Genomic DNA, 24829 nt, shown 5'->3' with positions numbered 1-24829 from the left:
TTGGTTGGAAATTCCTGTAGCATATTTGAACAGAAACATATTTTTTGGCAATTATTTTTAGAAGAAGCTATTAGTGATACACTGGCTCTCAAACTTATTGCCATCACAGTCATCACTAACTGATTAATATCTGCTTTTAAAGCAGGAACCCACACTAAAGTCACTGTAGTTCTACTTCTCTGCTAGGCTCATGAGTCCTGAGGAGCTAATTATTCTATATCATTCTATATCATCTCCACACAGCAACTGTATTCAGCCTTCAGTTTATTGCCTATTCTTGGAAGGCCCGTGGCAACTTTGCTCATTTTCTGACTATTGTTTGAATCATTAAGAGCAAGATTATTAGTAGTACACATTAATCATGTACTATTGGTCACAGCCCAGAGAAGCTTCTGAGATGGAATTGACTAGTCGATGTTTTGCAGGAAAAACAGGGGCTCCGGTGCCCTCACTCAAATCTGTTGACCATTCTGAATATATCTGGCAAGAAAATAAAAATATCTTATAATGTAATTGATTTATAGTATTACATGTATCTACAGAAAACTGTGCTTATCATATGTTTAAGTCTAATCAACTCACAGGGTGGGGAAAACCTGCCTTGTAGCCAGTTCAAAATATAGGATCAGCACCTTTATGTTGTTTCCCAGTTACATCATGTTTCTCAAAGGGTGAATCCACCTTGACATCTAAGACTTTAGTCTAATTTTGCCTATGATCTTAGACTTTGTATTTATGGATTCAAAAGCTTTTAAGATAGTTTTCTTTCCATCATGACAAATTGTTTTGAACAACAAGTCTTCTTTGAGATAACATAAAGGGAAATAGCAGTTTCAAAAATAAGACTCAAAAATGAGAATCAAATTTCTCTATTTTGATGCAAGATTTCCATCAACTCAAGTGGGCAGTAGTAAAATTTTTCACCTGCAGGGACAAGGCAACTTAACTAAAATCAAATTGCCAAAACGAAACAAATCAAAACTAAACAAAATCCTGTCCTTGTTTGGTCAGCTGTGTGTGTAGACTCATAGTTGCAGCTTGGCTACTCTCCTAACAGTTATAATTCCATAAAGTACAAGTTCAAACCATTCTAGACAAATGTATTATCTTTGTGGATGCTATTGAATTTTTTTAGTCTCACATATTACTGTCTTGGCAATATTGCTTTTTAGATCACTGACATCTAAGTAGATCCAAAGAGAGAGATATCATTGCAGGACTTTATAAATTTCTTCACAATGAATAACCAACCTTCTTCTTATCATCCTCTATACTATAAGGTTAGTCTGTTTGCTGTTAATTTGGTTTAAAGATTTATTTTATGATGGATATTTTTCTACCTCTGTTCTTGCCTTTCCTTGCCTCCTCCTCTCCCTCCTGTTTCCAGGAGGTAATGTAAATCTAAACTCTTCATTTGCATCTAGTTGTTCAGCTGGCTGTATCTTATAAATGCTAGCAAACAGCAGAGCTGATACAGATGAATGGGTTGCTCACTGGATAACAGTAAGATACCCATCTTTTGGTCACACTTTCCTCTGGGCACAGTCAGATAGGTTCCAATGAAGTTCTTTATATATCAAAATATAACTGGATGCAGAATTGGGTCTATTAACTCTCCAAAATTTTTCATAGCTATCTGTGGACCATCTTATTTTTTCTGCTCTATGAGCCATCAAATGTAAGAAACAGTAATAATCTCCCTGTATGGTCTATGAGAGGGTACAGTGACAGAAGTGAGTGTTTGGGTTTGTTTGTTTTCTAGGAGGCATATAGAGCCTATGTCTTCTTCCAGAGAGGAATAAGACTCATCTGTCACCTGAGTCTTGAAGAAATGTTAGCACCAAGAGTGTTAAAGCTATTTAGTCACAGAGAATGCTATGTCATATCAATGTGAACTGAAATAAATAACTGTGATGAAAATAGTTAATTAATCTATAATAAGTCTGAACTAAAAATTTTAGCCACTTTTAGATAAAATAGGAGAGATTGGAGTGGAGACATTCAATGTTATTAATTCTTAATAACTATGTTGTTATCTTAATATATCTTAATAATAAGGCAGGCGGGGTCTGCCCCTGTTGTGAGATTACCAACTGGGAGAGACTGAGGGGACTTGTTGTCTTTGTGTGTTTCTCTATTCTTCTGTCTCCCAAAACTCTCCTGAGAGGGGCAGGAAGGGTCCAGCACAAACTGCCTTCTAGAGGCTCCAGAAGAGCACCATCTCTGCACGATCTTTCTAACTAATGAACCTCACCATAACTGGCAGAAAAAAAAATCACACTACAAGCGTGACAATGGGAAACCTCACAGGCAAACACCATGCACAGAGAATGAAGATGATAGCTCTGATGACCCAAAAAAATACCAACCATCTGATTAATCTTTCAGATAAGGAGTTTAGAATAGAAATATGGAGGGTCCTTATGGAAATCAAAGAAAACATAGTTCTAGCTGAACAGAACAGAGATAGATATCAGAAAACTTCAAACTGAAATAACAGATCTGAAAAACACGGTAGCTGAACTGAAAACCTCAATGGAAATCCTCTCCAATAGGGTAATAGTAGCCGCAGACAGAATCAGTGAACTGGAAGATGAAATGCAGAACAACTTCATATAGCAGAAGAGATTGGAAAATAACCTTAACGCAAATGAACATACAGTGGAAAAAGTACTCAAAGAATGTGAACAGATGAAAATAGAATTCTCTGATAAACTCAACAAATACAACCTAAGAATCATTGGAGTCCCAGAGGCCCAGGAAGGGAATCCCCAGTAAGAATCAATAGTCAAAGACATCATCACAGAGAAACTCCCAGAGATAAAGACTGCATGCAATCAAATCTTGCATCCTAGAAGAGTACCAGCTAAAAGAGACCTGAAGAAAAACACCCCAAGACACATCTTAGTCACAATGATAAATCCTACAGATAGAGATAGAAAGCAGCAAGAAGAAATTACATTCAAAAGAACATCCTTAAGATTTACAGCAGACATGTCAGAAGAAACTCTGAAGGCCAGAAGACAGTGGTGGGATATTGTGACAAGACTGAATGAAATGCATGCTTCACCTAGAATACTGCAACCAGCCTGAATCACGCTTAGGTTTGAAGGAAGGATACATAGCTTCACAAATAAGCAACAGCTCAGAAACTTCACAGTTGCAAATAAGCAACAGCTCAGAAACTTCACAGTTGCAAATAAGCAACAGCTCAGAAACTTCACAGTTGCAAAACCAGCCTTAAAGGAAAAACTGAAAGGTCTACTTGAATATTTTGGATATTAGCCACTCACTGAGTGGGAGAAACTATTCACCCATCAGAAAAGGGGCTAATATCCAAATTTTTCAAGGCACTGACAGAACTTTACAAGAAACATCTAATCCCATCAAAAAGTGGGGAGAAGAAATAAATAGACAAGTTGACAAAGAAGAAATACAATGACCAAAAGCACATGAAAAAATGTTCCACATCACTTAACCTCAGGGAGAGTTCATGTCTCACTTTGCAAAGTCCTGACCCCCACCCTTAACATCACAGAGCAAAAAAGAAATAAAACGTAATTTTCCCCCCTGACTCTCTCTATATCTCATGGGGAGACTAGAAATAATACAAGCTCTCTCAGGCAAGATCACATTTTTCTGAGAGCTGAGTATCTTAAGAAAGGAAAACTTGAGTCATTCTGTGACAACAACCAAGAAGCTCATGAAAGCTATCTCATATCTGGGTGCTTCCTTTTCATAGGGCAGGAAACTCAAGACTTGGTCACCTTGTAGTCTAAGAATACAAGGCACTACATTGCTGGGGGAGTTTATTTACAATTAGGCAGGACATTTAGCTCTGGAATCCCTGAAAATCAGAACATATTTCCAACTTCCTCGATGACAGAAATAGCAGTTGCCCCAAGTTTAGATTCTCAAAAAAGAAAAGAACAACCAGCAATTACAACAATGCTTTCAAAAGTGCAGTTAAGTGATAGACATGTTAACAGAAAGAGCACTGAATGACAGATGCAAAAAAGGGGAAGGGGACTAATTATCTCATCTCAGGATTGTAAGTTTAAGGGAATTTCTCTCTATACCTAATGGCACAATGAATGAAACTCATTTTAATTACCATGCCAGAATTATCCCTGCTAATAGAACTGTTCCCAGACTATGAAATTTCCTTTGTATGTTTGTATTTGCTTTGTGATCAATCAGAAAGTTTCCCCAAAGCCAAGATAGGCTGAGCCAATGATGCACCCCCTCCTACAAAGAACACACAATGGTAATAATTAGGTTACTAGATAGGAATCAGCTTAGAAAGATATTTCTTTTCTTTCTTTTCTTTTGGGGGGGTGGCATACCCATTTGCTGCTCAGGGGTTACTACTAGCTATGCACTCAGAAATCACTCCTGGCTTGGTGAAACCACATGGACTCCAGGGGATTGAACCGTGGTCCATCCTAGGTTAGTGCTTGCAAGGCAGACGCCTTACCTCTAGCACCACCGCTCCAGCCCTAGAAAGATATTTCTAGTTATACGAACAAGAAGCACGAAGATAAAGGGAGACAGGTTGTGGAAATAAAAGTGATAAAGCCTGAGATTTGTGGATTATATTTCAGAAAGTCAAAGATGCTCTAGACATATTTTTTTTGGTGCATGGTAGACATGTGCTCTGACCCCTGTACTATCTTCTGGCCCTGCACAGCATAATTTTTTTTGGGTGGGATTACTCAGGAATTACTCCTGGCTCTGTGCTCAGGGTAAACTTTTGGTAGTGCTTAGGGGACATATGTGGTGCCAGGTTCAAACAAGGGCTAGTGACTGGCAAGGTAAGAATTTCAACTACTGAGTTATCTCCTAACCCCTGTATTTTTAATGCAAAAACCTAGTAGGATAATCAGATATTCAGAAAAACTCTTTTGACTGGCAAATTCTACAATAAATAATATTAATTTAGTGCCTTCACTTTGTAGTAGAAAATTCTTTGGAAAATGTTAGGGTCTAAACATAGATAAAAAAGTCTTCTGAAAGGCTTCACCCTCCCTTGATATTAGTATAGAGAGGAATTCTTTCAAGGAACATCTATATTCTTGAGCTCAGGTCTAGAATAATAAATATAGGAGGTTAATAATTGAAAGAAAGTCATATTCATGCATGGTTGGATACATTTATTTCATTTTATTTAAATAATTCTTTTTGTTTGAGAAAATTTGGGGCCTTATCCAATGGTTAATGCAGGGGGTTGAAACTGGATTGGCCACATGCAAGACATATGTACTATTTCCCTATCAAACCCCCTGACTCTTAAAAAATAAACTTTTAAGTCATGCAAACTTTTAAAAAAAAGTTTTTTGTAACTGAAGTGAGGTTTATAATAATTTTAAGACTTGTGTTTTAGGCATGCAAAATTACTGCACCACACCCACCATGGAAGAGACTGGAACATGCAAAGCAAGAGGACCACCCTTTGAGCTATTTGCCCAGTTGAAGTCTAATTTATGATATGTAGTATATGCCTGGAAGGGCAAAAGAATGTTGGAATTTATGCCTTAAAATTAGTCTTGTTTCTCTCATGGCGGCTTCTTACACAGATAACTAAAGGTTGTTTGTGATATAGAAACCCCAGAAACCCAACCCAGTTAAAGACATTAGCATTGATCTCAGCTTTAGGACTCTGTTGGAATTAACAGTCCTTAAAAATCACTTATTCCCTGACTCACTGGTCAACTGAGTTAGGTTTTCTTTATAAAATCTCTCCAGAGAATTTAAATTGTGTAGATGGATTACTAGCCTTCCACTGCAGTTAAGAAACATAAATTCTCAGTGAGTTTGCGACAAAATTATAAATTTCTCTCTCCACTTAGGACTTTTCAGATTCCCTGTGATTTCTATACAATGAACATTTTGTCATACTTTGTGTTTTGGAATTTAGAATTTAAAAACCAACACTATTGCCTTGCATACAGAAGGATGGTGGTTCGAATCCCGGCATCCCATATGGTCCCTCGAGCCTGCCAGGAGCGATTTCTGAGCGTAGAGCCAGGAGTAGCTCCTGAGCGCTGCCAGGTGTGACCCCCCCCAAACAAACAAACAAACAAACCAACACTAGAGTTGAAACCATGCCCACAAACATAGTTGACATTTGACCAGCTCCATACACTCACTTTGTTCTCCAAAGAGATGCAAACCAAGCAGTGAAAAATTAAAGGTACACTAGCGGTGCAGATGGGAGGAGAAGGCAGGCCAAGTCCCTGCCCTGCCAAAAGTCATGCCTACTGTACCCAAAATGCATAATCTCTTCTTTGCCAATGGTCCACCACTACTTCATCTCTGACTCCTGAAGAGACACCAATCTTACCAAAACTCCAAATATGCTGATGTATGGGTTGATATCACCAGGATTTTTTTGGAGTGAGTGCAAGCACACACCTTCTCGTACTTCCAAAAGCCCCAGCAGACAAAACCATGTCTCTTAAAGCCACAGTGTTAGTAATAGTGCTTAAAAGTCCCGGACTATGTGGCTTTAAATGCAGCAGTGCGACAACACTAAAATTTTTTTTTTTAAATACTGTCATTCCTGTAAGAACACACCAATCTAGGGGTCAAAGCAATAACACAGCAGGTAGGGCATTTGCCTTGCACATGACCAACCTGGGTTCTAACCCTGGCATTCTACCTGGTCCCCTAAGCCTGCCAGGGGTCATTTCTGAGTACAGAGCCAGGAGTAACGCCTAAATGCTGCTGGGTGTGGCCCAAAACCAAACAACAACAACAACAACAGTAACAACAACGATAACAAAAGAGAATACACCAATTTAGATGCCAATGTGTTTTTGAAGTTACCTAATGTTCAGAAACAAAAGAATCAGCCGAATGATCAACTAGTAACAACAGCTTACTAAACGTTCTTACAATGACTTAATAACTTCATTGTGAAATATAATAATTTTCACAAATTTTCTTGTTGCTACTTTTTCTTTATTTCTTTTCTTTTCTTTTTTCTTTTTCTTTTTTTTTTTTTTTGAGGGGGACCACACTCAGCAGTGCTCAGGAGTTACTCCTGGCTCTGAGCTCAGAAATCACTCCTGGCAGGTTTGGGGGGGCCATAAAGGATGCAGGGTATTGAACCCAGGTCTGTCCCAGGTTGGCCATGTGCAAAGCAAATGCCCTATTCCTGTGCTATTGCTTTGGCCCCTCTTTATTTCTTTTCTTTTTTCTTTTTTTGTTTTTTTGGGCCACACCCATTTGATGCTCAGGGGCTACTCCTGGCTAAGCGCTCAGAAATCGCCCCTGGCTTGGGGGACCATATGGGACGCCGGGGGATCAAACCGTGGATGGAATCTTTCCTTGGCTAGCGCTTGCAAGGCAGACACCTTACCTCTAGCACCACCTTCCCGGCCCCTCTTTTTTCTTTTTTAATAATTTCACTCCCACTTCTCTGGAAACAAATGTATTATGATCACCCTGTAATAGTCTTTAAATAAAGTAATTTATATTTAAAATACCAACACTATAGTCCATAAATGCAAATAATGTTCAACTAAGATGCATTGTTTCTCATTGTTTCCTATGTTGTCAGGAAAGTTTGATGTTTGAGACTTAGATAAGTGGTAGTACTTTCATAAAGGTACTTTTAAGAGTATTCTGGCTATACACAAAATTTCCCCCTAGGCACTGACTTTAAACTACAACTCCTGGATAAATTTAGTCATGTTGAAGACGAGGGGAGAGAGGGGGGGGGGGAGGGAGGGAGAGAGGGAGAGGGAGAGGGAGAGGGAGAGAGGAGAGGGAGAAAAATGAAGACTCATGAAACAATAAAAAGGCCACAATATTGACAGACTTTAGTCACTGAGAAAACATTAGACTTTGAACTTTAGACTCAGTTTATCTTTGCACATATATAATTTCAGCACAAAATAGATCCCTGCTTTTTCAATAGTGCAAGAGCAAAGTAACAATAAAAGGTTGTTAAAGTCTCAATGAATGAAGCCCCAGAATAGATTGAAAAGATAAAATGTGAAATTACGTGTGAAGAGAGTGAGCTCAGTTATCGGAGGAGTCAGTTGGAAACAAGCTTACTGAGATAAGATTCGGGATAGAGCACTGTAAATGCCTTTTAGAGAGCCTTGTCTTGAATAATCCAGTAAGGCCCTTTAATCCACACATTGCCCTATAGCAATTAGGCCATGGTGAGTTACTTCTTATAGTACAATAAATTAGTTGATCTACATCATGTATTCAGAAATTAAAAAACAGAAGCAGAAAATCTGTTGAGAATACTCTTCATAAAGGAATTGTTTTTTTCCATATTTCAGTGAAAATAAATTATTTCATCTTTTTCTGATGGTACTACACCAAATGATCACTAGGTATATGAAAATGTTTACCAAAAATTAAATCAGAGAAAACACCAAGAAGACAAGCACTCCACATTTATTGTTTTTCAGGATCTCTATTATTTTAGTACATGTTACTATATATAGGAAACAAACTAATATTAATTTCTTTCTTTCTTTTTTTGAATTTTGGACCACACCCGATGACGCTCAGAGGTACTCCTAGTTATGTGCTCAGAAATCGCTCCTGGCTTGGGGGACCATATGGGATCAAACCCAGGTCCATCCTGGGTTAGCCCCCTGCAAGGCAAACACCCTACCGCTGTGCTACTACTCCATCCCTTAACATTAATTTCTGGCCTCACAGTTATGTGTTTCAACAAGTCACCCTAAATTAATCTGAAATCATCATAAAACTTTTCTATATCTGAAGGGTAGAGAGTATAGAGGAAATACTCGAGGCTTCAGACACAACACAAGGAGTGTTCTGTGAATGCTTTCCAATTCAGTTGTGAAAATGAGTCTCTTTAGAAGTGAAAGAATAGCTGCAACAATATTTAATGATAAAACCATTTACAAGAGGACAAAACAAAACACAAAGATGAGTGGTTTTCCGTAACAAAAACAGAGCATTATAGATCACAAAATTCTCAGCAAGAGAATTTTTCAGATTTCTTTTGTTGGTTCTAAATAATGCTAGGTATTTTGTTCCTTTTAGAAAATACACTGCACTTTTTTTATCCTTAGGTTTCTTTTTAAAATTTTTATTGAGACTAATGTGAATTAAGTCTTTCACAGCTGTATTTCAGGCACACAGTGACAGTGAATTAAGGGCATTCCCACCACCATTGTTTACCTCTTTCCTCCATAGTTCCCAGCATGTCTCTCATACCTCCACCCTTTGCCCCTGGACTTCTAGTCCATTTTTTAATACACTGCATTTTAAAAAAAAGTTATTTTTTGTAATATAAGACATTCATATGATCTGGGTAATTAAATTTAATTACATAATTAGAACAAACGAGCAGCATTGGATTGCACTAACCATATGTAACAACATTATTATGTATATAAATCTTGTCTTCAAGTTTTACTTGGAATAAACACACATTTTATTTGATAGGACCATAAACCTTGACCTTATTGTGTTGTTCACGATGGCACATATACCTTTATGCCTCCTATAAGGCTTGTATAGTGGTGCAAGAGACTTATGTGGTATTGTAGTACAATTGCATGGTTATGAGTTGAGAAAGTTGATTCTCTGACAATGATAATAAAAGCTGCTGCTTACTAAGCATCCTTTTATGTCACGTACTGGGCTAATCACTTTATGTATTATCTCACTCAAAATTTAACAAACCTATAAGGTAGGCATTATTCTCATCCTATTTGATAGATGAGATATCTGAGAAAATAGCAACTCAGCAACAGATAATTCCAAAGCTCAGCTCCTAACTAACATTCAATTCTGACTTTGGTAAAATTGACTATTTTAATTCCAAAAACTGCCATTCAAAGTTCCTGTTGCCTGTCCTTATACTTCTATTTATTTATTCATGCATTTACTTGTTTGGTTATTTATATTTGTTTTTGGGGCCACCCCCACTCAGGGGTTACTCCTGGCTCTACGCTCAGGAATCTCAAAAAAAAAATAAATAAAAAAAGTAAAAGAAATCTCTCCTGGCATGCTCAGGGAAACCATATGAGATGCCAGTGATGGAATATGGAGTTGGCTATATGCAAGGTAAACATCCTACCCATTGTGCTATCACTCTGTCCCCCTTATCCCTTTCTTTGTGAATAGCTAAACTTTGCAGAATTTTAGTCTGAAACAATTAGCTAAGATGGTTGGACTACTACACTGTGATTGTGGCAATCTTCAAAAACCATGAAGAATGAATTGCTTCCAGGAGAGAAGTTGGAGGTAGTGGAGAGTTTAACCTTATGGAGGGTTTGGCATGGGCACAGATGTGGGTTTATAGAAAAGCCCATTCTACAAAGAAAATATGTTTCTCTAAGGAAAACGTGTCTATAATAGGGTTTTTGGATGACAGAGGAAGGAGTGACCAAACAGATGAGGTCGTAATAAGTGGTATTAAGAACAAACCTTCAAATACAGGATATGGGGTATAAGTGGGTATAAGCTTAAGCAGCATCATTATATAATGCGATTTGTCCTTTAGAAAAGCTCCTTATAAAAGAAAATGAAGAGAGGAAGAGAGCTACTGGAATAATCTAGTTAGAAGAAAATGTGTGTGCAAAAAAAGGGTGAGTAGAGTCTCAAGATACTTATCACTAGAGTTTAGAACTCAGTTGGTAAAGTATAACCCTGAGTGGCCTCCAGGATCCTCTCGCACTGCTTAAGAGTCCCTTCCTCTCCATCAAAGAGGCTCAACAATACTTAAATTGTGAATGTAGGTTGAGAACATTAACTTTGTAAATTTCTCTTGGAATATTTACATAAATTAAAATGTCGGCCTAGCTAAACTTGAGAGAGCTTTGGGACAGTTTATGAAGGTGTTCAGAGAACAAATACATGGAAACACAATTTGGACTTGAATAGAGGTTACTACACATCTAGGCCTTCAGTTAGTGAAGAGGCACTTACTGTCTGTTGAATGTCAGGTTGAACGTTTCACAGTCCCCAGTGGGTAAAGGGGAATCCCATACTCTCTATTGGGGTAGGATAGGAGAAACTGGTCCAGTAGTAATTCTCCGCAATAAATAAACCACACAGATATGAAGGTTTTAGCAGGCAAGAAATTCACACTGCAAGCTATTCACCCACAAACCAGTTACTCCACAACATGGAACCACAAGCCTAAATGGCAGCTCCCAGCAAAGGCCTCCTGACTAGCATTTATTGAGATAAAAAATAAAGCCCTGCCCTTGAATCAGGGTAGGGGAAAAAGCCAGATAAAAGGTAATGGGGAAACAAGACCAACAGAAACCAATTAAGATACAAATGAGTGCTAATTCAAAGGCAACAAATTGAAATACATATGAGGACTAATTAATAGGCCTGTATTTATAATTGTCTACAAAGTTCCAAGGCCTATTTAGAAGATTTTGGGTATAGCAGTGAATAGGGATCAATATGATAAGTGGCTGATGTGATAGATGGGGTAAAATCCTGGAGTGTGAGAAACTGTGAGAAAGCAAGAAGAAAGAATGGTCAAGGACAGAAATGATGAAGTTTGTTAAACAAAGGATAGGTGGAAGACAAAGAGGATAAAATTAAAGGGGTCGAGGTACCAGAGTGATAGATGATAGTACAGAGCATAGGGTGCTTCCCATACACACTGCCAACAAGGGTTGATCGCTAGAACCCAATATATTGCCCCAAGCAACACTAGAAGTGATCTTTGAGCACAAAGTCAGGAGTTATTCCTGAGCACTGCTTGATATGGCATTGAAACAAAACAAAATACAACACAACAACAACAACAACAACAACAAAGAGAGCATTGAAAAGCATAGGGAGAAAGTCAGGAGTACATATAAGGAGAAGGAATAAAATGAGGAGATTATATCTACTTTCAAAATGGTATCTCTTTTATTGAAAGAAAAAGCATGTAGTTGACATAGTTGATCGTAATACATTTGCTTCCAGGTAAGTGAAAGAAGTTATTGAATAAAAAGAAAAGAAAAAATGGAAGAGAAGAGAAAAAGAACAAAAAGAAAGAAAAAGTGCAGTAGCAAACTTATTTGTGAAAATGATTGTATCTCTAATGAAGTCATTAATATAATGGCAGAAGGTTTAGCAAGCTCTTTTTATATGTCCAATCTAATAAGTTTGGGTGTTCATTTAGGGATGGCAGCATCAAACATGAAGTTATCCAGAAATTCAAAGCAATGATTAGGGTCATAAACTCAGCAGCAGGGCCTCCTGAAAAAAGGCCTAGTTCAACATGGCAACTGCACTTGTGGGCGTGGTTACAGCTGCTAGGCTTTCCCTGAAGAAGGGTGATACAGGGAAGGGTGCCTGCACTTGCTAAAAAAAAAAAAAAAAAAAAAAAGAAAAGAAAAGCTGTGGTGATATCAGCCTGAAAAGTGGCATACCCGCTGTGTGGTCAGATAGATGTCCCTGCAGGAAATTGTAACACGTCAGTGATGAGGCAGGTCATAGGGTAAACGGTGGTTTTGGGTGATGGAAGCAGCAAACGTGGCTTCAGCAGGTTGGGAGCTTGGCCCACCGTAACCTCCTGAGATAGCCAGCTTTGTGATGCGTGGTGTAGCCATAATCTTTCATGACTTGATTTATATGAATGCACATGTCTTGCACATGGCAGACCCTGGTTCAATTCCTGATATCTCATATGGTTCCCAGAGCCGTATCAGAAGAGATTCCTGAGTCAAGATTAAGACCTGAGCACTGCTGGATATGCCCGCCCAAAACAAATAAACAAGTAAAAAGCATTACAGTTTTTTTTCTCTAGTAACCAACTATTAACCAACATTCAGCATTCTGCTTCAGTATATTTGATAATGTTTACTTCTAAAAATTTGAAAAAGTGTTGTATTTTAACACTAAACTTCCACATATTATTAAAAAATCAAAATGTGTTTAGATTACATCAAGTTAATCACTGAAAGTTTTATTCTTTCCTTTGACACACATTCTCTGGGTGTTAGGGCTTTACCACTGAGACTCATCCTTAGTCCTGCTCTCAAATCTCAGAAATAAGGTTGCTGGATTATATGATAGTTTGTTTTGAGGAAATACCACACTGCTTTCTAAAGTCCACTTGGTATCTGATCCCACTGTCTAATTCTTTCTGGGAAGAGTAGAAATTATAGATATCTTGAATATTAGCTTTGTATTGAGCAGAATGATCCTGATCTTACTTGATCTTCAAAACAATATTCCGGGGCTGGGAATGTGGCTCAGTGGAATTGAAATAGTTGTGCATGGGTGAGATTCTGGGTTTGATCCCTGGCACAGAAAAAAGACCCACATGAAAAAAGACAAAACAATGTTCTTTACTATACACTTCTATTATTACCATCATTTGAGGGTGAATTCCCAGAAACATTAACTAAAATTTAATGTTTGACACAGACCTGGGCTTGAAATCAGGTCTATTCTGATGTTTAGATGTAGACATTTTTACAATTTGTTTCTAATGAGAATGACTTATTTTACACAAATCCTTTAGAAATTTATGAAATGTTTTTCATCATTTGGAAAGCATTTTTTGAATCACAGGTTACATTTAAAAGGATTGAGAGTCAGTAATTATAGTTACTCTTTTATAATTCTTAAAATGTCATGTCATTCTCTGTAGGAAAAGAAGCCAGTTTTTACTGCTTGTCACCACTGGCATCCCAGGTTATCACTACACTGAGCCTCTCATCTTCAACTTGTTGTCTTCATTGTACCCAGTTGCTATTATTGTGCAGAATTAATGAAAGTTTGCAAACTAGCACCACTTCTGTGAAAGTTGATGGACATGTTAATTATACCTTATATAGATTTCATAGTTCCATGAACGAGATTCTTCTTTTCTGTCAAATTTTCAAAGATTCAGTGGCATTTTAGAAGCACCAATAAACATAATATATTAAGATGCAGGTAATGGAGGAACTGGCCATGCAAGGATGGGAAGATGATGAGTTTGGTTTATTTGATTTCAGATGATTCACTCTCTAGGTGTTAGGTTGATTCAATAGTATATCTCCTTCCCTTCTGGGGTTTTATTAGATACTATTATAGTCAAGGATCTTCTACATACTTTTCATTGCGTTTTTGTGTATCAAAGCCTTTACTCTGAAGCCTGATCTCAGTGATTAAAAAGAACCTCAGTGTTTTAGATACCTTGTTTTTGGTGTTGGTCCTTTAGCCTAGAATTCGTTGTTTTTGTTTGTTTGTTTGTTTTTGGGCCACACCCGGCGGTGCTCAGGGGTTACTCCTGGCTGTCTGGCTGTCTGCTCAGAAATAGTTCCTGGCAGGCACGGGGGACCATATGGGACACCGGGATTCGAACCAACCACCTTTGGTCCTGGATTGGCTGCTTGCAAGGCAAACACTGCTGTGCTATCTCCCCGGGCTCAGCCTAGAATTCTTAAAGACTGTAAACCCAGATGTAGATCTGTTTTTTATATCATGACTCTACTGCTTCTTATTGGACTACTACAGTGATGGGAATTATATAGTTGCTGGAAATACAGCAATAAACAAGATAGAGCCTGGCCCGTGGGAACTCAGAGAGAGCCTACTGGTGTTGAACAAGTGACAGTAATTATACCACATATAGGGTTACGATCAGGAGAAGAAAGAGGGACTGTGGAAATATGCAAGAAAGATGTCTATATACCAGTAGGTGGGTGGATGATTAGTCTAGGAAAATCTGCCTAGAGTAAATGTCTAAACTAATAGTTCTCAGGTTTCTGTCACACATTCTGTCACACAACATCACAATTATCTGGTGGGAGATTATAAAGAGACATTTCTTTGCTCCATCTAAAGAGTCTCTGAGTCAGTAGATCTCAGGTAAAGCCTTAGAATTTCCCTTGCATTGATCTGTAGCTGCTGCTCCTGCACCACATTTTAAGGATCACTTTTCTAAGTTGATATCTTAAAGAAAGTTAAAAAATAAGAGGAAAATGTGTGTATAAGTATGTTGTATATATGCTTGTTCATGTGCACACAGTCAATTGTGTGTCCTGTGTCCATAAAATTTTCTGGTTACCCAAGGGAGGCGAGATATAGGGTTTACTCAGTACTCTAAAGAGAACAGATATACAAAAGATTTAAAGTTTTTTTTTTTTTTTTTTTTAATATACAAGGCATATACAAGGACTTTAATAGCATAGAGCAGGGGTGGCGAACACGCGGCTCCCGGCCAAAATGAATGGGGCTCTTTGCCTCTTATCATCATTTTGTATACTGTGGCTCTTTGCCAAGTTTGGATTTTGTTCTGCTGCTTCTGAGAAGAGATCTCCGACCCTGCAGTCCCGCCCCCAGGCTGCGTCCTCCCGTCTCCCATCCCTCGGAAACAACTCACGGGCCAGCGAGGGGGGGACCCGTGTGTCACATGTTGTGCCACATCTTGCCGCTAGTTCTTAGTGTGGAGGACGCAGCACACCCTCACCATCACTGCAGGAACTTTTACCCTCAGTCAAAATGGCAAAATGCAATATGTGTTTAATAGATTGTGGTTAAAATTAGATGCTTTTGTGTGAGTGTTTGTCTGTTTTGGTAGGTTAGGTCACTGCGTGGTGTGGCTCTCTGACTCTCACAGTTTAAAATTTTGGCTCTTTGTGTCGAACTTGTTTGCCATCCCTGGCATAGAGTAAAAATGTGGTGAGTGGTATGGACAGTGATAATCACAAAAAACTAAGTTAGCCATGCTAAGGTGTTTGAAACTTTCCATTAGGGCAATGAGAAGCTTTGAAAGTGATTTAAGCAATGTGCTGTGATGTGCTTTATAGACAGGCGGATCCAGGAACAGTCCGTGGAATAAGCCCTGGGTAAGAATGGAAGAGAAGTCTGGAACCAGGGACACAAATTAGGAAGGGATTGCAGTAATCCAGGAGAAAGACAGTGATAACTATACAGAAATTTTTATTATTGAGGAGAAAGTGATTGAAGATGCCCATAATTTTTCCATTTTCTCTTCCCATTAAGATCTAAATCAATATCATGATCAACATTTCCTGTCCTTGAGTCTGCTTGTGCTAATGATAGGTCGATCAAGAGAATAGGACATAAGCATTGCTGTACCAGGTTTCAGGCACTAAGAATATGGCAGACTCCACTTTCTATCTCTTGCAGTACTTGATTTTGTTCCCTGCAGTGACTTGTGACAAGACTGACAACCCTGTTGAGAGATCAGCAAAGAGACCTTGAGATAACACGGAGATGGATCCCTGAAAAGTCCCAGACATGTGAATAAAGAAATAGTCGAACCTCCAGTCCAGTCACCAGCTGAGTAAGATCAAATGACCTTGGTCAATACCTCGCAGAGAAGAAAAATTGCCGTGAGGAGCCCTGCCTGAGTTTCTGACCCAAACTATTATGAATATAATAGAATGATTGTAAGCTACTAAGACTTAGGATAGACCTTTTCTTTTCTGGAATAACAGATCACTGAAATAACTTTTAGTGACTAAATTACAAGGAACGTCAAATTGACAGAAGACAGAAAACCCTCAAAGCAGGCTAAATTATAAGGAAGGAGAAAAACAAAGAATGTGGCACCATAAAACCCAAATGATATCACTTCAAATAGAAAGGAGTGGGGGTCATTCTCAAATGTGCAAAGAAGTAGAAAAAAAGGAACGTATTAATTTCTACTTAACTTAAGGGCATAGAGATCACTAAAAGCATTGGGAGAAAGTCTAGGAGGCAGTTAGCTTGTTTGGAAGCAGTGGCAGAAATGGAAAGGAACAGTGTCATGTTGCTTCTTGACTAATTAGAAGGAAGATCTAAGGGTATGGGCAAGACCCTTGTACTGCCTCTTTGGCACAAAAAAGGCAGATAAACGTTTTTACTTTCATGTTATCTGATGAGCATAATTCAGGGCTGATAAAATAAAAAGTGTAGGGAGAGAATAAGAAGGAAAAAAAAGAGTCTGTAAGAGTCTGTGAAAGGGAAAAAAAAGTCTGTGGAAATGGAAGGGATATATTCCATGTACAAACAGAGGGATTTGCTTGAGGCAGAAGAAGGGGGGTCCTTTCTTCCATGATGACAGGAGAGAATAGGAATATTATGATATAGAGAAAGATAATGCCCAGATATTTCTACCTAATGCTATCTTTTTGTCCTGTGAGTGGAGGAGATAAGCTTGAGTACTTAAGATCTGTGGAGGAGTTGGTGATATAAGACTTTTAGGAAGTTGGAGAAGGTTTGAAATAGTCACAAGGGGGATTGCAAGAAACCATGCAAAGAAACAGGATTATACCCTTGGTAGGCAGTTAGATGCATGTCAGCTAGTGATGCTCAGAGGACCATATGCAAGATTCGAGTGGGTTCAAGCACCTTAATTTTGTGCTATTCTTTCAGGCCTCCTCCTCTTTTAAAAAATTAAAAATTTTGAACTTATACATTTTCACTAACTCACCAGTGGTTTTCAACATATTTTCTTTTTTGGGGGGGGGGAGGGATCACACCTGGCAGCGCTCAGGTGTTACTTCTTGCTCTATGCTCAAAAATCACCCCTGGCAGGCTCAGGGGACCATATGGGATGCCGGAATTTGAACTACGGTCCTTCTGCATGCAAGGCAAATGCCCTACCTCCATGCTATCTCTCTGGCCCAGTTTTCAACCTTTTTTTTTGCTTGTTCAGAGCCAAACCTGATGGTGCTTAGGGCTCTGCACTCAGGAATCACTCCTAGCAGTGCTTGGGGGACCATATGGGATGCTGGGGATCAAACCCAAGTTGTCAGCATGCAAGGCAAGCATCTTACCTGCTGTTCTTTGTTCTGGTCCCTGGTTTGCAGTATTATAAAATAACTGTCACCACTCCCATTACCAAAGTCCCAAAGTTATGCTACAACCAAAAATATTCTTCCTACCTATTTCTCCCACACTTTTCTCCCTTTCTCTCTGGTAAACACCAGGGGTTTTATTGAGTCTAGATAGTTAGTTTTGTTGTTTTATTCAGTTAATTTGCTTTAGTAATTAATATTTCATACTATAGTAAAACCACATGATAACTGTTTCACTTTCTTATTCATTTAACTCAGTATAATCACCTTACTTTTTATCCATTTTATCCTAAAAGTTACAATACTGTCCTTTATAATGGCATCATATTCTACCAGTGCATACCATAGTTTCTTATTCAATGGGCTTTGAGATTGATTTCATGTCTTGACTATAATGAATAGTATATGAACATACAAATATTCTATGAACATAGGAAGTGCAAATATCCTTTAGGATTCAACTTTTCACATCCTTTAGATAAATGCCAAAGAATGGTATTGCTGAATCATATTGACTTCCATTTTTATGTTTTTTTTTTTTTTTTTTTTTTTTTTTGGTTTTTGGGCCACACCCGTTTGACGCTCAGGGGTTACTCCTGGCTATGTGCTCAGAAGTCGCCCCTGGCTTGGGGGGACCATATGGGACGCCGGGGGATCGAACCGCGGTCCTTCCTTGGCTAGCGCTTGCAGGGCAGACACCTTACCTCCAGCGCCACCTACCCGGCCCCCCATTTTTATGTTTTTAAAGGTCCCTATTGATTTTAGAGAACCCTGGAAGACAGAATGGGTTAGCACCATTGATTGTGATAGATTTGTATTGAAACCTAAAATTCAGCTGAGGCAATTGGGTGTCAGAGCTAAATCTGACCACTCTGCTGAAAGTATCCCAGCCCAGGGATGAATGGAGAAATAGCAAGCAGTGGTGGAAGGGAACAGGGGGTCTCAGGATAGAGGGGATTGCATTGGTCAAGATGAGAGATGTCTGTGTGAGTACATCAGACTCAGGGAGTTTTAGCAGAGTAACTGCTGAAATCTAGAGAAATATGAAGACCTTTATTTTCAGTGGAAAATGAAGATTCATGTGTACCTGCAACATTCTGTGTACCTTTTGATGCTATCAAATTTACCATCTCCTCCTTTCTTTGGTTTCAGGCACAGAACATTGAATTAGGACCTTACATATGTATGCTACTATTACTGAAGCACTGTTGGATATGAAAACATCCAAGAAATAAATAAATTTAGTTAGAGAGTTGATTATCTGAGGAGAGTGGTGGGAAGAGATGATTTAAGGATTCAACCAGAAAGTTTTGCTAATGGAGTCCTATTTTCACGCTTTTGTCTGCCAGTCTCCAGGAGGAAGACTATCTCTCCAGAGACTTTGCCCTAGCTTCCTCTTCCCCTCCCCCACCCCCCTTTAGAGGTGTAAAGACTCTTGTAGGCCTAATTAGCATTGACTAGGTTAGTCTCTTAGCTATTTCTGCTCTTCCCCAAATAAAGGACTCTGAATAATAAAGATCATTTGGGGAGGACTGTTGGTGGCTCCCAGTCCATGAGGCTGGAAGCTCCCTGACCTTTTCCTATTTATGTCTTATTTATGTTTTCTTTTTTTTTTCTCTTTTTTTTTTGTTTGTTTGTTTGTTTCGCACCCTCCCCACCTTATGTTTTCTTAATTCTGGCGGTGCCTTTGTTTCAAATCCCTTCACCAGGGGCTGGATTCCAACTAGTGGAGCCTCTACAAGGCACATTTCTGGCCCTTTAGGACTTTCTAAATAAATTTGCCGCGTAGTCAAATTTGTCCTGCTGGCACAAGCCATATGTTTCAAATGTTTCAAACTGCATACAGTTTTTCCACCGAACAGTCAACTGGTTCTGGCTTAAAGAAGCCACAGTTGCTCAAGACACTCTGATTCATTCAGCTGAGGATTACCTGCTCTGTACAAGGTTATGAGAGAATGTGCTGATCCACTGTGGGATGAGCTTCAAATGAATCAAGAGGGTGGGAACCTTTGAGACTCACAAAGGCAATCTAAACCCCAATATGCTGGATCCAAAATATCATGGAGGATTTATTATTATTTTTATGTGGGGCAGGGGGAACTAAACTGAGTGGGGTTCAGGTGCCATTGCTGGCAGTACTTGTGGAATAATATGCAATACCAGGATTGAAATGAGCTGCATCCTAGGCCTTGCCTTAACTTTGGTACTATAAGAAAAATATTTTACATAAGTGGAACTCAGGCTCTCCATATCCACAGTACGTAGAATTCAATTCCATTATAGGACCTAGTTTGTTTCCTGTCACTCTTCTCCTTCTGTTAAGGCAAGGCCTTTAGTACATCTTCTATCATTCTTGGAAGAATAAGATCATGGTGTTTCTACATCTTGAGGCAGAAAATAAAACCAACAGTAAAGGCTTCTTTCTTCGAAGAACACAGCAAAATGGTGTGGCGGTAGATTAGTCCCTGCCTCTCCTCCCCAGGTCCCAGAGAGATCAAGTCACCCAGAGTTCTCTCCCATGACACTCAGGAGCAGATAGCACTGGGTGAGTGGGAACATAATGTCCTTTTCCTGTGAGATGTCTCAGTTGTTAAGTATCATTTTAAGTCTCAAGTGGGTTTTTTTTTTGCAGTTGAATCAGAGGTGTTCAGTTACAAGGATGAATGTCTGCTTTACTTGTCATAAAAGCATGCCACATGTTCAATGTGAGATTTGTTACCTTTCATTATAGTAATCTAGTCATCCAATCTGATCCTGACTGTCCTATATATTATAAAGTAAGAAACCAAACAGAAAAGCACTAGGTTATAAAATACAACATCAATATGTCAATATAAAATCTTGGAGGAATTTAGGTGATAACTTTATTTTTGTTTGTTTGCTGAGAACTAGTGAGACAGTTTAATAAGCTGAATGCATATTTTGCATGTAGGTGATCATATTTGATTACCTGCTCTGGTACATGGTCACCAGAGCACTGCTGGTAGTAGATACTAGAATCAAATCATGAATATCTGCTGAATGCTGCTAGGTGTGGTATCTTCAATTTTTTTTGTAAAGATTGAGGTTCTCAAAGTGTGGGGGATTTTTTTTAAGGGGCACACCCAGTGGTGCTCAATAGTTATTTCTGGTTCTGTGCTCATAAATTACTCCTGTAAGGCCTGGGATACTGTATGAGGTGCCAATAATCAAATTAGGTAGGCCATGGGCAAGGCAAACATCCTCCATACTGTACTATCACTCTAGTCCCTCAAAGTGTGGTTTTGGGACCAGCAAGTGCACACAACGCAGGATCTTGTGTTAGAATTACATATTCTTGAGCATCATTCCAGACTTGCTGGATCAGAGACTCTTGGCATGGGACCCAGTGGAGATGAAGGCCAGAAAGATGACTCGGATGCATACTGTGTGGCAACCACAAATTCTGATTAACGAGTAAAAAGAAGAAGCTAGAGATAGGAAATTTGTGCCTAATCCAGAAACCTGACAAGTTCTTAGAACTTGGGGAGAATATGAGGAAGAGAACTGTATTGGTAAAGATCTGGGAGCTTTGGTATCACCTGCATTTGGGTGTTATTGTGTGATTTAAAGAAAATATAAAAATTGGTTCTATTTGGCATTATGATTGTGGAGACATGCTAGATTTTCAAAAATATTTAGCAATATATTATTTTCCAGATAGCATGGTTATATGATTTTAGTTCTAGGCCGAATAACTAAGGAATAAAAGAGTCCTTTGTATCTGCAGTGACCATGAAGTTTCAAGATCATTAGAAATACATTTAAATGTACCCTCCTGAATCTACATCTTTTTGACTTTAGGTACCCAGTCAGTTTATACTTTATACATACTTTATATATATAAAGTATAAAGTTTATATTTTATACAGTTTATACACTCAAACTAGAAAAAATGGATATAGCCTATTTTGGGATTGTAGTCTTACCCTATATTTCAAGGTTCTAATACCAATCAGATGCATTTTAGAATACATGTGATAAATCAAGATTGAAGAAAAATAAGAATGTCAGCATGCGTTTTTTTAATGTTCCAATAAGCTGAGAAAAACAGATGGTGAACAGAGTAGAGAGAACTTCAAAGAATGAACCCTGAAAAAGTAGGCTTTTCACCATGAAGATACAGTTTTTTTCTATATTCATAAGATTTGCATTTTTAAGTTAATGACTAATGTAATAAAGCATTCTGGTTAAATTATTACAGTTGGCTGCTTGCTTCAGGGCAAGCCAAAAATCTCTAAGGTTTTAAATCACATTCTTCAGACTGGCAGAATAGGGTGTTTTAAACTCCAGAAAACTATTTCTTTACTTTCTATAAGTTTTTCTATCTGGCCTCTATGTGACGATAAGAAAACTTTTCCTTCACTTCATTTTCATTTTCTTTATAAAAACTGTTGGTATTCAGGCATTCAGGAGGACAATAAGAGAACTGAGGCTTCTTTGGAAATGATAGCTAGTAACAAATAACATATTAGCATCTGTATGTAGTTATGTAAAATTCATATTAAGTATGGCTATTCTATTTTTTTGAGCTTGGTGTGATTTGGTCTTTGACCAAGAGGTAGAACCCTAGAAATGAAATATACTCTTAGAAAACCAGAGAGATTTGCCACAATTGCAGAACCAGGGCTGATAGCTCAGCTTACATTTACCTTGAATCATAGAGGCAAAGAAGTGGAAAATTTTCAGCATGGTCTGCTTACATATATAAAAGTGTTAAGATAGATTTAGCCTGAATGAGGCTTTTAATCCAGTGTGCTCCTGCTATTGAAAACAGATTCTCAGAGAAAAACTCTATAAACAGAATAAAATTAGAACTAAATATAAAAAAAGACTTGGACAAAGTGGAGATAGAGGCCAAGAATATAAGAAATCAAAGCAGTATTTCTTTTCTTTGTAAATAGTCATTAAAGAGTTATTTAAAATATTTTTGGGCCACATCTGGTGATGCTCAGTGTTTACTCCTGACTGCACTGAGTATTGACTACTCCTAGTAGGGTTTGGGATTTTGGGGATAGAACTTGGGTTGGTATCATGCAAGACAATTACCTTACCTATTATACTATTGCTCTAGCACCCCAAAATAGATTTTATTGAAAGAAATTCAAAAGAGGGGCGAGACATGTGATTGAACATTGACCACCCATGCCTAAACCCCGGATCCTAACCTTAGAAATGGCACAGTTCCCTGCAACAGCACTAGGAGTTAAACACCCAGGGGAAGGTCTTAATACTGACCTGGCAACAACTTGAGCCAGGGTAAGTCCATATGACACTCTGATAATGAGGAAGCAGCAACAACTTGATCTAAGGGCAGGTTGTCCTATTTCACCACTTAATGGTGAGATGAAATCAGAAGACCCATCATCATAGGATCTGTGCAAAAACCAAGATCACTAATTAGAGAAGACTGACTATGACAACCTTGACTGAGCAGAACTTTTTCTGGGACCATACAGACTTTATCCTAAGCTTCGCTCTAGGATATGTGCAAAAACCATGATTTCCCATTACAGAAGACTGACTGACAACCGAGACTGAACAGAACTTTTCCTAACCATAAAGAAAGACCTTGGGGTTTGACAACTAACATACCCAGAGCCTATAGTTGGTCTCATGACAGTATGCATCAAGTATGCTTTTCAGTGAGCTAAGGAAAAGCAGGGCATTGCTGAGGGAGAGCCAGGGTCAGAGCCATGGGAGATCTCTTAGTGGATATTACGAATTGAATTATATGTGTTCTCTTTTCACAATATAGATTAAAATTTTAATTCCTGGTATTTCAGAGCATCATCTTACATCAAAATAGAGTCTTTGCACATATAATTAATTAAAATAAGTGACCCTTGATTTGGGTGGGCCCCTAATCCTGCCCTTATTTCTTTCTAATTTCCCCAACATTTACTGCGCCTATGCAAAAACAAACAAACAAAAATAACCCCCAAACACTTGCTACATCTGTCCCCTTTTTTTCTTGCCTGTTTTTCTTTCAATTTTATTTTTATTTATAACTTCTAAGAGTTTTTGAAGTTGTCTGGACATTGCTGTGTTGTGTAATACTCCAAGAGGGGCCTAAAGTATGTGTGGTGATCTTTCTCAAACTTCTCTAACTGTGGAGAACTTTGTTTTACTGTGGTGTCATGATGACCTTGAGCTGACTATCTTTTTGGGTGGTGTCAATGGGGCCAACACATGTCTGCACCATGGATGCAGACAATCGTGGCTTAGCATCCCTTCAACACAGAAAGTCCTACTGGTTTTCTCTAAGAGCAGAGCCTCCCATGACTCTGGCCCTGGCTCTCCCTCAGCAATGCCCTGCCTTTCCTTAGCTCACTGGGATGATAGATGAAGCCTCACTAGGGTCTCCTTGTCTTGTCATTTCTGCCTCTGCCCCTTCCACACCCCTGAGACCCCCAGGAGACCCTGGCTCAGAGATAGCTGATGCAAAGACAGGGCGCTGCATTCACATCCAAGCAGCTTTCATCGCATACAGACTAGAAGGGAAAGCCCACAAGGGAGAAAATGACTGACTTAAAAATGTTAACAAATAGCTTACCCCCACCCCACCCCCCAAAAAAACCCAATCACACTAGCTCCAGCTTCTCATTGTGCTCTTGTCATCTAGCTCATCTCTGTAAGCTGACATTCCGGTTGACAGCTCTCTGAATCAGGCAATTACCCAATAAAGTTAATGCTAGCCAAATTGCATAGATCTTGAATTAAATATATATCTGATTGCAGAATTGAAGCCTGAGTCACGAGCCTACCCCATTGAACGTGCAGCCAGCCTGCTTTGAGAGTAAGCACCATCAGAGGAAGAATGCTGCCATTGGTATTCAGAAGGTGAACCTCCCTCTCTGAAGGAGGAGCCCCCCGGGAAGCTTTCCTCTCTATCTTGAGATAGTAAATGAATGAGATTCCTGCTTTTTATTTATCTTTGTGTGATAGCTCCATTCACTTTACGGGCAGCAAGCAGAGTTGCTGAGAACAGCCCATCTTCCTCTGAAAAACAGTGAGCCAGGAAGCATAAGAAGGAAAAGGTACCTAAACAAGAA

The 24829-nt window shown here is 38.8% G+C and overlaps 1 protein-coding gene across 3 annotated transcripts in view; it reads right to left on the bottom strand.

The window, feature by feature from the left end:
* LHFPL3 (LHFPL tetraspan subfamily member 3) overlaps positions 1–24829 on the bottom strand; it is a 650778-nt gene that overhangs the window by 144147 nt on the left and 481802 nt on the right. The gene's annotated exons all lie outside the window — the stretch shown is intronic.

Source organism: Suncus etruscus, chromosome 1 (genome assembly GCF_024139225.1).
Source record: "Suncus etruscus isolate mSunEtr1 chromosome 1, mSunEtr1.pri.cur, whole genome shotgun sequence".
Taxonomy (NCBI): domain Eukaryota; kingdom Metazoa; phylum Chordata; class Mammalia; order Eulipotyphla; family Soricidae; genus Suncus; species Suncus etruscus.
The sequence above is the reverse complement of the archived record's forward strand: the minus strand, read 5'-3'. Positions and strand labels throughout refer to the sequence as shown.